Source organism: Limulus polyphemus, unplaced genomic scaffold (assembly GCF_000517525.1).
Source record: "Limulus polyphemus unplaced genomic scaffold, Limulus_polyphemus-2.1.2 Scaffold3912, whole genome shotgun sequence".
Taxonomy (NCBI): domain Eukaryota; kingdom Metazoa; phylum Arthropoda; class Merostomata; order Xiphosura; family Limulidae; genus Limulus; species Limulus polyphemus.
In genome coordinates, this window is record NW_013669522.1 from 51,869 (window position 1) to 63,087 (window position 11,219).

The 11,219-nt window shown below is 33.0% G+C and overlaps 1 protein-coding gene across 4 annotated transcripts in view; it reads left to right on the forward strand.

The window, feature by feature from the left end:
• The window catches only part of LOC106470264 (glucocorticoid-induced transcript 1 protein-like), a 39,430-nt gene that overhangs the window by 13,078 nt on the left and 15,133 nt on the right, over positions 1-11,219 (forward strand). Inside the window, exon 1 of one of the 4 annotated variants that reach the window (XM_022398866.1) lies at positions 9,292-9,372. The exons of the other annotated variants lie outside the window; for them this stretch is intronic. The gene's annotated coding sequence lies outside the window, so the exon portion shown is untranslated. Of the gene's footprint in view, positions 1-9,291; positions 9,373-11,219 lie in introns of those variants that run through there. 4 annotated transcript variants of the gene reach the window in all.

Consider the following 11,219-nt stretch of genomic DNA (forward strand, 5'->3'; position numbering starts at 1 on the left):
ATACACAAGTGCCAAAATACGATAAGAACACAAGTATTTTCATATGAAAACATCATTATTAATCTACATATTTAAATGTTGTAATAGTAACAGCAATATTTAATTATCAATACAATGGCCAGCTTTCAATTCCTGTTGCTCGTATGTTCTGCATAATGAGATAACCAAAATTTTTTATAATCCTAGCAGTTCATATATCACTAAAATGTTTGTTTTCTTTAGTTAGTTTAGTGCATGCTATTAACCTGTAAATGTAGTCGTAATTATGATTTTTTTACTTTGTTTGTCAATGTTATTGATGTTGTTTTTTTTTCTGTCTTATCTAAGCCTCTTGCTTTTATCTGACCAAAGTTTGTTTTATGTTATATTTGTCTCACTGTAAATGATTTAAGGTATGTGATTATCACATTTAAGATTACTTGTTTTGTTGGAAGTCACAGATGATCTGAGTTAATCTTATGAAAAATAATTGGTTTTCAGAAAATTATAAACGGAATTATTGGTGATCTAGCATATGCAAATACCACAGTGTATCTGTTAATTTTATTTTTTAGAATCTGTTGTTCATTGTGGACCAAAATGGAAATGTTACAATTAATAATGTTTTTAAATCATAAATATTTTATGTTACAGTTTGATTTGTAGGTGTAGTATATTTTATGTTTGACTTGTAGTATGTTTTGTAGTTGTAGTATATTTTATGTTTGACTTGTAGTATGTTTTGTAGTTGTAGTATATTTTATGTTTGACTTGTAGTATGTTTTGTAGTTGTAGTATATTTTATGTTTGACTTGTAGTATGTTTTGTAGTTGTACTATATTTTATGTTTGACTTGTAGTATGTTTTGTAGTTGTAGTATATTTTATGTTTGACTTGTAGTATGTTTTGTAGTTGTACTATATTTTATGTTTGATTTGTAGTATACTTGCTCTATGCAAAATGGAAACCTAGTTTTGGTATACTTGCTTTATAAAAATTCCTCACTGAATTTACGAACAATTTAAAGTTTGAAACGGTTATTTGTGGGATAATTTTCATCTGTTACCGAAATAACATAATACGCCTTAGTTTTGGAAAATTACTAAGCAGATAAGCAAAATTACACGAATTTGTGATCTTGGTAATTGTCACTTTCTAGAAATTTTTTACTTAATGTAAGAGTAATTTTAGTTATGATTAAGTAATTTTCATCGTAGTTCTGTACTCTAAACAATTTTAAGTAAGATATATTAATATCTTACTACAAAAAATAACAACAGGTGTTAATTTAAGGATCGTTCGTGCATCATAATGTCTGTGGTATCCCAACCGGCCTAATGGAGCCCTGGTATTGGATAAATGAGCATATAGTGTGTTCAGCATATTGTTACGTATTCTTTACTTTCACGCACAAGTTGTTAAATAACGATATATATACATGTAACGCCTACATATACTTCATGTAGATCTTATGTTTTATAGGGGAGGTGGGTACACTGACAGAATGCCAACTTTAAATAACATGTATGGATTGGGCTATATTTATGTATTTGTAAATATTTTTGCACTATTCCGTGCAGACTATAACAAGACGGGCCATGTCCCTATTGCCCGGGGCACATCAGTTTTTGTAAACGCCATAAGGACTTGTATGTATAATATAACTGTGCCCTTGGTATACGAGTGACTTTGCATAAAACATGTTATGTAATTTTTTTTAATAGTTCGTGTTGAAAAGTTGCCTGTCACTTGCGACGTGAAAAGCGTTGTTATTGTGGAACATCAAATCCTGACTTGAACTTTCCGAGTCAACATTAGCGCAAGTTAACTCGTTAAACCTTACAGGCTGAATATTCATGCAGCTTATAACGTGACACTTTGCTCTACAGGGGGGAAGTATCGAATGTTGAGTTTCCTGTTGTGCAGTTTTTTTGTCGCTGTTGATGTTACTGAATATCCAGAAACCTTAGGAACTTCTTATACACTCGTCACGCCACAACTTGAAACACTAATAACGTTGTTTTAGAAATATAAATTATGTAATTTATTAAGCCTACAGTTTATTTTAAAGCTGTAGCTGCTCTGTCTAATATACGGATTTTAATTGTCTCGAGATTAACAAGTATTAAACGTATTACAACGAACTCGTAATAAGCTAAGCCACATACATCAATGTTGAAAGTAAATAGGGACATAAATTTCACTTGAACTGTATGTTCAGACATTACCTTATAAATAGCACTTCGTACATAACATTCTTTTGAGTTCCTTCAAGCTTTTTAAATATTATTATCATGTTTCGGGAAACAGCAAAAAAAAGAATAATAATTATTTAACATAGCGAAGTAAAATTTGTTTTTATATACGAAGGTATGAGAAAATATTTACCTTTTGGTCTCTTTGAAAATAGTTATGTAATTGTAAACTCAGTAAATGAGCAGGTATATCAGCCTAAAATGTTCAATATGTACTTAGTGAAAATAATATAAGTAGTGCACCAAATTACACAAAAGTCCAATATCCAAAGTGGGGGGAATATATCCCCCTTTATGCCACAATGGTTGGACGTTTGAAATAGAGAAGAATAATCGTAAACATTTTCCATTCGTACGCTAGGGTTATTAGAATGTTGATATTTTTATTCTGTTTTTCCATGTGTACAGTTACTGAAATATTGTATACTAGCTGGAGTACCCGTCTCCTGGATGGAAGTAACGTAAATTCATGATTAATGAAAGGTTATCTTAGGACATGAAAAGTTGCTTCCCTTATATGTAACGCAAAAACGTCCATAAAAACTGCAAAACACAAAATGTGAAGCCGCAAATTTGCATGTAACTCCACATGGACCCAACAAATATTCATGCCAAATTTGGTGAAGATCCATCGATAAGAAGCAAAGTAGTGGTAGAAAACGCAAAAACACCCAATAAAAACTGCAAAACACAAAACTGAAAGTTTGTATGTTCATGGACCCAATAAACCTCCATACCAATTTTGGTGAAGATCCATCCGCAGGAGATGAAATAGTGGTTAAAAATGCAAAACTGAAAATTTTTGTACCTCCGCATGGACCTAATAAACCTCCATACCAATTTTGGTGAAGATTCATCCACATCTTGCAAAGTAGTTACAGGGATATACAACAGACAGTACTATTATATTTATATATATTATTTTTCTGAGCATTTATTATTTTGTAATTTTTGTTTTTAAATTATGCTGGAGAATTTGTGATTTTTAAATGAAACGAATTTATCATTATTAACTCAGTATACATAACAAACGGCTTTGTAAAGTGAAAAATGCCGAAATTTGAAGCTTATCTTGTGTGTATCTGTATTGCGAGAGTTAAGTGATTATAACACTAATAGTAATAATAAAATCAATAATATTACTTACTGGTTTGTCGATAATTTACGTTTTCATCCTTCTATGCAGACTGAAACTTGGTTTTTTATTATTTGATGATACATATGTAACCATTTTCTATGATATACTTGTAGTGTATTTTACTCTAAACAATGTTTTAAAGTCAAAGTCTAACATTTGGGCCTAGGAACGTTAATAGCCAGCACCTTCGACAACTTTAAGCCTAGCTCTGCCTAGGAGTGTTAATAGCCGACATTGCAATATCAGTTTTTTTTTTCTTAATGTTAGGTTGACCCAAGTCCTTCATGATTTACAAATCACAGTATTTTATTGAAAAAAATATATTTTCTTAAATGTTTCTACCAATACTACTTCGAATATGTGATTTTGGGGGAAGTGAGAGCACTAAGAAAACGTACCCTACTCGCTTTAAATCCAAGTAAACCACAATCCAACGAAATCTTAACAGAAGCTATTAGTGATGAATTAAGGCGTTCCTTGTTTTAAAAATTAAACCAGTACTTACACATTTAGTGTGTATTCGTATTATAACCGATTAAAAATACTTTCCTATTGATATGTGTAAATACTTCACGAAGAAAGCGATTTCGACATTGTACCGTAGCCTAAATGAAAATTCTACATTATTTACTGTAGAAAGAGAGACGTATAGGGTTATAAAATTATAAGCGTTAGTTCAGATGTCAGGAAGGGAGTGTTATTTGTTTCATGGGTATCGGCAATGTTCTTTGGGTACAGGTTTTAAATTTTCAAAGTCAATTTGTATATTGCTTCACTTATGGCGTGAAAGATCAAAATATTTACGTATTAAAGAGAGATATACATAGTTTTTAAAATTATAAGCGTCTGTTCGCCAGATGTTATGGAGGAACAAAGTGTATTTGTTGCAGGGGTATTTTCACACACCCCTCCTTGTACAACGTTTTAAATTTTCAGAAGTCGGTTTTTTGTTGCTTTGATTATGATATGAAATAGCAACGTAGATGAATATCAGTTTCAGGTAGTTACGAATTAAACGGATTTACCTACTGTAGTCTAATCTTTTAGTAGTATATCAAAACTGATATATCAATATTGATAAACCATTCTGACATTCCTTAGGCCTAATACCAAGTGTTTAAAGAAGTTATTTAATTTTTTTATATGCACAATTTTTAGGTTATTATTCTGGTCATATCGCATGTGTCAGTTAAATTTGAGAACTTTATATTTTGTTACTTTTTACGCTAAAGGACGCTATTTTTAGTTATTAATTTTTTCATACCAGATTTTTATATAAGATACTCGGGAATATGTTGGTGTCACATTTTGACACAACAAAATTTCTTGAAAGACAAAATAAATGCACTCTTGATAAGTTGGTACCTCCAACGAACTTAGTTTATTATATATATTTTCCAAATTTAATAGTATTCTACTGTTGAGCTTGGATGAATAATCCTGTGGTTTATAATAGGTTTAATATTAGCAGTAAATAAAATGATAGAAAAGTAGGTTACATGGTTAATATCAGTGTAAATTTCTGAAAAACGTTTGTGAGAAAATTTATTTCTAGTTATTGTTTTTTCTGCCATTAATCCGTAGGGTGTACGGCCTTTAGTTGGATTTTACAAGCTTGAGTCTTGTATAATCCAGATTTTTAAGTTAGAACAGCGTACAATATGCACCGAAACCCCATAAACGTATCGTTGGAAAATACAACCGCAATATTTTTTATTATGTATATATATATATATATATTTACGCGCGCACGCGTGTATTTATCTAAGCAGCTTACGTCAAACGTCACACACATAAAATAAAAGGTGAAACTCGCCATGTGAAGCTCAGCTGAAGATTTATTGAACGCTTTTGATATTTAAGTACACATTTTGATAAAACCTGATGTAGTTCACACTGACAGATGTCAGTGTCTGCTCTGTCTGTTAGGTGTGTGTGTGTGTATATATATATATATATATATATATGATGATATGTAAAATAATAAAAAGTGTAGATTGAGATTGAATGCCAGACTGCGCTCAGTGTGTGTGGAAACGTCTGTTTTATGTTTTTATGAAGATGGTATTTATTTATAGTCTGTAAGTGCTTGGTTCAGCTCGACACCACGTGACAGGCACCGTGTAGTTTTCGTACTACTGGATAGAGTAAAGATGGAAGTCGCCCTTTTTCTTGCCACACTTGTCACGATTAACTAAGTATACAATTGTTAATAAGAATATATAAACGTTATCAACTACAACTTTATCTTAATATCCTGTTGCTTTTCGTATAGAATTAAACTGCGTAAGCATAGTATTTACGCTTTTTTATTGGTTTTGTCACTTTTATATTCGAAACAAACACAAATTCTCGTTGGACATCTGTGTCTGTTTTGATACGTTTCCTAAAACTTCAAAGATCACTACGAGCGCCTGTGTGTTTATAAATATAAGTGCACAAGAAAATATCATTAGTTTAATGTAAAGTTTTCATCGTATGTTAATATTCGTAAAGACAATTGTAAACTGTTTTATAAGGGAGAAAAACGTCTGAGCTTTTCACATTAAAGACTGTGTTGAATGTTAAACATTAGGAATGAACTTTATTTGGGCGAAACAAATTATGGTGCATCTTTGAAAGTCATATCTCGTTATTAAGAGTTCTTTTTTTTTTTTTCTCGTGATAATTTAACGGGATATTGTATTAGATAATCACGGAAAGATTTTCGTTCTTTACTCCGTGTGGCCATTCTGTCTACAGAATTTGAAGCTTTTGTTTTTGTTACAGTACAACAAAATTATAATTATAAGCACTGAAATCAAAGTGAATTTGCCTTTTCTTATATGCTCGACATCGGTCTTTTCTCGGTACTACAGGTGTGTCAATTTAACATCTGAAGGGAAGCATAATTTTTTCTAGAACTATTTATTAAAATTTCGGACAACGAATATAAACAGCGTCGGACATGAAAGACAGACAAGAGTACGTGATACACTATAGGAGTAACAGATTTGTTTTATGTTTGTTTGTTTTTATTTCGCGCAAAGTTACTCGAGAGCTATCTGAGCTAGCCGCCCCTAATTTTAAAGGAAATGCAGCTGGTCAATGCAACCCCCCTGCCATCACTTTGGACTACACTTTACCAGCGAATAGTGGGATTGTCTGTCACATAATATCGTCCCCACGTATGAAAGGGCTAGCATGTTTGGGGATGGAATTCGAACGCGTGATCCTCAGATTGCTAGTCAAGTGCTCTAACCGCCAGGCTATGCCAGGCCAGGAGTAGCAAAACGGGTTGTATTGAGTTGTTAATATATATGTTTTTATTTTAACTTTGTTTTTTGTGAAAAGAGCGGCAAATACTTCCTCACAGAATAGCTGCAGACAATAAGTTTGTTTAATTTGTGTGTTTTATCATCCATATTGGTTCTTAGTGTTTAAGCCTAAGCTTTTAAAGATTAAAATTGATACACGGTGTATTCACGCCGCTGTGCTGGCTCGTTGTATGCAGACGCTACTCGTACTATGGCACTTTTATGCCATTCTAACAATGACGTTTCAAGTTGGTTGTGACGGGCTAGTGTTTGAGAAACACTGGTCTAGACCAGTGGATCTCAAAGTATGGCTTGAAGCCTACTGGTGGTACGAGGGCTGGTTCAAAATGCAAGACACATCAAAATCAGTCATTTTTCTCATTATTTCTCATGATTTAATATATTCTAATAACGACAAGGTCATTTCATCATCAAAATCAGCCATTTTCCCCATTAATTCTGATTAATTTTTTTTCTTGCGGTGGCAGGCGTAAACGGATGGGGGTAGGTGGTTCGCGTGGTCTATTTTTGGAAGTGGTCCACAGGCGAAAGAGTTTGAAAACCACTGCTCTTGGAGCTACATTTTTCCCGCGCTGTCTATTCCATGTTTGACTTCAGATAGTTTAGTTTAAGTGATAATATTTACTTATCTTATTGGAGCGCTTACTTACTGGACACCGTTTACAGTGGTAATGACTGCAATTAACTGCAAATACATTACAAAAATAAAGTCGAGTCAAAATAAAAGTTAGATAACTACACTTAAGCCGAAGATGAGTATACAGGGTGATTGATACAAAGGCCACGCACGACCTCGATTTGTTGAAATCCTGCCTTTACAGCTGTTCGAAACGTTCATCGGTGGTATCACGATACACGGTTATTTCCTCACGTTTTTTCAGTATTAACACCCAATGTAACAAAAGAAAAACATGACTTAGAAAATTTCTGGTAAGGGCGGGATATAGTGTGGTGCGTGACTTTTACATCATGTGTTAGCGTAAGTATAAAATACATAAAGTTGAAATGGTTTTCATGTCTTTATCGGGTTCGAATCCCATCACCAAACGTGCTCGTCCACCTATCCGTGGGGGCGTTATAATGTTTCGATCAATCCCACTATTCCTTGGTAAAAGAGTTGGCGGTGGGTGGTCTTGAGTCTAGCCTATCACTTCAAAATTAGGAACGGCTAGCGCAAAAAGCCCTCGAGTAGCTTTGCGCGAAATTCCAAAAGCAAACAAACAAAATCATGTTTTTATAGACCTTTATGATATATACACCGTTTTCTGTAGTCTTATTTCCCTGTAAGCCCTATTCATATTCTCGTTGTCTATGTGTATTTTTATTGTTCGTGAGTTTGAATTATAGGAACAATGTAAGGTAATAAAAACAGAATCTGAAAGCCGATCGTGTATCGCAGGAAAACATCTAATTTCGACCTATGAGGAAATGACACGTTTTCAACTGATTGTTTCAGAAATTAGTAACTAAAAAAAGAAGCTTGAGCAACAGAAAATATAACTGTGAATTGTGAGTGTATAATTAATAGTATTATAAATAAGAAATAATATAGTGTTAAGAAACGAGTTCTAAAATTTTAAAGAATTTATAATATATATATACCAGAACAGTAAGCATATAAAATTATATATTATACCAAATATCGGTCTCTTCCTTATTTCTCTAAGTGTGTGTGTGTGTGTATGTATGTATATATATCCGAATACACAAACAAAAAAAAAGATTTGGAATAGCTGTGAGCATCGCTATATTATATCTTGCTGAGGGGGTAACAAACCGGTTTTTTAAATCCATACGTTTTCAAGGAGACACACTGTATAGTGCACGGTGTTAGGGTACAGTTTTGAGGGAATAAGCACCCTAATTTTGTCCTTGAACACGTACGTGTACACGCCTCACAGAATTGACCCTCAAACTGAGCTAGGACAAGTGCAATCAATACGGTGTAAAATATACAGGTCAATTCATGTATACCTTATATTTTTAGTTTACGGACGGTTCATGTGATCAGTGAACTAGTCTTAAGTAAGAAGAATGGTGGTTTCTTAGAATGAACAGTTAAGTTGTTGTGTAAATAAAAAAAAAACAAAAAAAACTAGATTTTCTGCTGTTAGTTGGCGCTGCAAGGTGATATAGGTATAATTATAAATATATCTTTCTGTGGTAACCTATTTACATAAGTAAACATGTACTTACATTAGGATTTTCTACTGGTTTTTTGTTGTTGTTCAGTAATCACCCAAAATGTGTTATATTTAAACATAAAAGTTGTATCATAAAATGCCAAAAGTCTGAAAGATCCTCAGTACATTTGAAACATCATTAAGTGTACGAAATGTAGTGTGAAAAACACATTGTTTTAATATTTTACACGTCGTATCAGCGAGGAAATCATATAATACGTTTGCAGAATTCATGTCTTAACACGAATATGTAGCGAATTACCCTTCATAAATAGTTATGTTTAGTTACCACCTGTTGTAAGATATTGGTATTAACGTTCGAACGTAGTTCTGAATACCGTGCTTTAGACTAGGCCTAAGCACGAATATGTATGATAGTCGTCACGGAAACTGTGAAATCGTGAAATGTTGCATATAGCCGTAAAACAAGTCTGATTAATATGCTTTTTTCATTTGCTTTTTGTTCACTACATGTCACGCACTGATCCCAGTAAAAATCAGTGAGTATATGTGAAAACTGTGGAAATTTCTCACTGGACAACAGACATTTTCTCTATTATAAATTAATATCTCTAGTTCATTACTGCTTCTGTTAGTCCTTTTCCCCCATCAACCTCTGCTGTGACATTTAGTAAATATTACTACCATAAGTCGTATTCTTAATAAGAGTCGATCATATTTAAATTTACGCAACAAGCTTTAATAACAGAGTAACCGTTATATATATGTGTTCAATTCCGAGTTATGATCATGGATTTTCTACAGAAGTGTCGTATGAAAAACATTCTGTTTTTGTACCCAGAATTCCAGCATAATAATCAAAAAGTAAAATATCAAGAAACAGTTGCTGTCCTAACACTGGATTTTATAAATTTGGTGATTTATATTTATTGATGAGGGGGGGGGTATGATTGTCATAGCTGGCGGGAACTTTTTTTTTAACCATCTTTTCTTGCATGACCATGTACGAGAAGTTGAAAAACGTGTTCTTCTCAGCGGGAACTGTTTCAGAAAGTTTCTCCTCGAATATTAGAGATCCTGGAGAAAACGTCTCCACCCTAAGCAGTTAAGTTTGTAGAAATATCTCCTTCTTAAAACAAAGCAGAAATCTGTTTGATTAATGGCGTGCAAATGATTATTTTGGTTTTGTAATAAATAATTGTATAGACTAGCGAGTTATAGTGTACATAATACTACCTTAAGTCATTATATCTATTTATATTCCTTTCATTTGTAATGCCTCATTAAGTTACAAAAACTGAAGTACCTGGTACGCAATGAAATATCAGTCATTACTCTTTCTGCTACAGATCCACGAATCAGTTTTTAACGCGTCTCGACGCTAAAAACAGGTATTTTACGACTTGTGTGTTTAGGCTTAAGAAAAAGCTTTTCAGTTGTTTTTTTATTTTGCGAGTAAAGAAACTAACAAATCGAAGCAGTAACGGTTTCATCATTTGTGTATTCACCATTAATAATAGTTTGAATAATATAAAAACCACTGAATTTTATTTTAAAATGTAAAAATTTCTTATAATACTTTCATTATATTATAGCAGTTTCTAATGCGCTCATCAGTGTTCATGCATACAATACAGATTTGTACAATACAGGTTTATTGAAGATAGAACTCATCACAGACACGAGCTCTACGAAAGGCCGTCTTTTTTATGAGTGTTTTTTTGATGTTGAGACTATCGAACGTCACGTGCAATACATTGACGTCGAGAATATAGAAAATCGGGCAGACGATTAAGTGATAAAGAAATAAATAGTGTGAGACGAGCAAAAACAGCAGACAGATAATAGCAAAAAAGTTACAGGCCAAGGAAAAGTTCGGCGTGAAGTTAACTACCGTTGGAAGTGATAGGCCTAACGATTGACATAGGCCTAACGTTTAATATGTTAGAGTAAGACTATCAGTAGTAAAGGAGATAAGACGAAGAATTTATTCCGTCAAAGTGTGGTTCTAAAGTAATTGAATCAGCCTGAGTGCACTTTGACAAAAGGATCAGAAGATATTGTGAAGAAAGAAGACCAAACGTTTGCAGTAACTCGCGCCACAATTGTAAGTGAATCACACACAGAATATTAGTGCAATAGTAATATAGAGAAGATAGTTCGGCTTCTCAACTGCAATTCTAAAGTAACTGAATAGACTTAAGAGAACTTTTGACAAGAAGAAGAAAGAGAACTACATATATAATGTTTATGATATGCCTGTAATCTCTATAGTGTGAAGAACGTGTACATACGTTTAACTTATTCCAAATATATGTAATAATATTTTGAAAACAAGTGAAGTGTGTGCTGTTTATTTATCGTTGAATTTATCGCTAACAAGTCA